Genomic DNA, 2,854 nt, shown 5'->3' on the forward strand with positions numbered 1-2,854 from the left:
TCTTCTATATAAGGAGATTCTTCCTTCATTATCAAACCCCCCTGTTGACTACTTGACTACACTACGCTTTTGAACATAGGCGATCCTACTTGCAACCACATTTCCGTTCTTTGTTGAGCTCTTGTGCACACATAAAATCTAAGAGCAAATATATCAAGAAAGATCAATGGAGATAGGAAGAATGGAGATCCAAACCCTATTGGACATGTGATGGTATAATCTTTGTGATTTCATTTGATTTACATTGTCTTAGGTAATCTTCATATGTTATGGTGGATCTTTGTTGTTGTTAGGCTAGGGTTTTGTGGTTGAATTCATTTAGCCTTTCAATATCATTATTATTGTTATCCATTTTCACCATAAACACTTCTAGTAATATTGCTTTTGATCCATACACAAGGCAATAGCAAGTTGCCCCCATTGGTGTACAAATGCTAGTTCGGTATGCCCATAGAGCAGGATTTAGCTGAATATGCCAGTCTTTACCAGTTTCATTGACTATATTCTTAAAGATCTTTAGGATTATTTTATTTGATGCCTCAACTTGACCATTTCCCTGTGGATAATATGGTGTTGAGAACCTATGATGGATATGAAATCACTCACATAGTTCCTTCATGTCTTGATTCTTAAATGGCCTCCCATTATCAGTGATGATGGTCATAGGGATTCCATAGCGACATATTATGTATTTCAAGATGAATGATGATATTTGCTTTCCTGTCACCTTTGTCAAAGGCACTGTTTCTATCCATTTAGTGAAATACTCAGTAGCAGTAAAAATTAACTTATGTACATTAGAAGATGAAGGATTTATCTTACCCACTAGATCAAGTCCCCATTGAGAGAATCAACATGATCCTGCCATAGGATGTAGTTCTTATGTTGGTGCATGGATCACATTCCCATGGATCTAACATTGTTTGCATTTATTGGCATATGTAAATGAATCTCTCTCCATAGTAGGGAAATAGTAACCCAATCAAATAAGTTTCTTAGCCAGTGTTAAGCCACTTGAGTGTGTGCCACAAATACCTTCACGAACTTCATTGAGAACTTTCTTAGATTCTTCATGTTTGAGACACCTCAGTAGAGTGCTATTTAGACCTCATCTATATAAAGTATTAGTGATGATAGTATAACGAGATGACTGGCAGATAAAATTTAATTTTCTGATTATGGGATGGGTCTGGGGGAAGGATATTCTCCTTCAGGTATCAACAAGTTTGGATATATAAGGATTGATCAGTTTGAGATATGTGGAAAATCATGTGGGTGTCTTGGGACTCAATAGTAGGATGCGAGATATCTTCCACCAGGAATTCATAACGTTGTTGATTCTCTTGGTTTTGCAAAAGAGATACTATTGTAGCCATTGCATCTGTCACTTTATTCTCATTCCTTAGGATCTGAGTGAATGATATTTCTTCAAAGTGCTCTTTAAAATCTTCAACCAACTTTTTATAGGGCATCAACTTGTAATCCTTGGTTTGATAATCATCATTTATCGGATTGATTATGAGCTATGAATCTCCATAAACATGTAATTCCTTGATGTTCCATCCAATGGGCATTTTCATCCTAATGACCAATGCCTCATACTCTGCAGTGTTGTTCATGCATGGGAATTACACTCTATATGATTTTAGAATTGTGTGGCCTTGAGGTGTTATGAACAAGATTCTTGCACCTGATCCATATTGTGTATAAGAGCCATCAAAGTATAATTCCCAAAAACATTTTGCTAACTGTCAGAATGTCTTCATCAAAAAATTCAATATGTAATGGTGTGTCATCTTGCAGGGGTACTTCGGCCAATTGATCAACAATTACTTGTTATTTTATAGCTTTTCGATCAACATATTGTATATCAAACTCACTTAGTATCATAACCCATTTGGCCAATCTACTTGTCAATGTCGGCTTGCTTAGCAAATACTCCAATGGATCCATTTTTGCTATCAATTTCACAGAATGAGTCGGCATATAATGTCACAATTTTTGAGTTGCAAATAAAACTTCTAGGCATGTCTTCTCAACTAATGTGTTGATGCAGGAGCATCCTTGGTCAATGAGCAATCTTGCATCAACCAAAAATATTTCCTTTCATTTTTGTTCTTGTTTAGTTCTTTGTATCGGTAGTTGCTTGTTCTTCATGGAAGATCTTATTTTCGGTTTCTAGATGGTTCCACGTGCTTGATTCCATATTTTTAGTTCATTTGGGTTCTTTTCTGGTTAGTTATCACTCCTAGTTGACTGATTATGGGTTCTGGGACATTTCTTGTGCTTGCCAGTTGGTTTTCCTTCATTAATAGTGCGATTCTTGGTGTGTGGATCCGTCTTGGGTCTTGTCTGATGTTTGTTTGGCATGTGGCCATCCTTCCTACTGAACCACATCACTTGGTTGTTATTTTCCAGAAAGATTTATTTAATTCTTAGGGCCAACCTAATTGCACGTTTCATGTTCCTGCATTGGTGAATTTAATCTTATGAGGCCGAATTGGATATGTTCCGGTGGGTATAAATATGATATTATGTAATCATTTGTAAGGGTAGAGGAAGTAGAACTTAGAATAAGGATTGAGATTCACGTGTTGTGATCCGGTTGATTTTTAGAGTCCCAGTTGGATTGTATTTGGCTTGAAGCCTACATGTAACCGGTTAATTACCAGATGTTCTTTGATAATAATATGATGATTACCAGATGACTGCCGAAAGTTATAAGGCTTTAATATGACCTGTTTATGTGAAATAGTTATGTTTTCTTATTGCTTTCATTATGTCTCTCTTGCTGCATAAGTTGGATGACTCTTTTGAGGGTTTTTACTGGTTATGGCTGCATCAAGTGGTATCA

The sequence above is a fragment of the Cryptomeria japonica genome, chromosome 2, assembly GCF_030272615.1.
Source record: "Cryptomeria japonica chromosome 2, Sugi_1.0, whole genome shotgun sequence".
Taxonomy (NCBI): domain Eukaryota; kingdom Viridiplantae; phylum Streptophyta; class Pinopsida; order Cupressales; family Cupressaceae; genus Cryptomeria; species Cryptomeria japonica.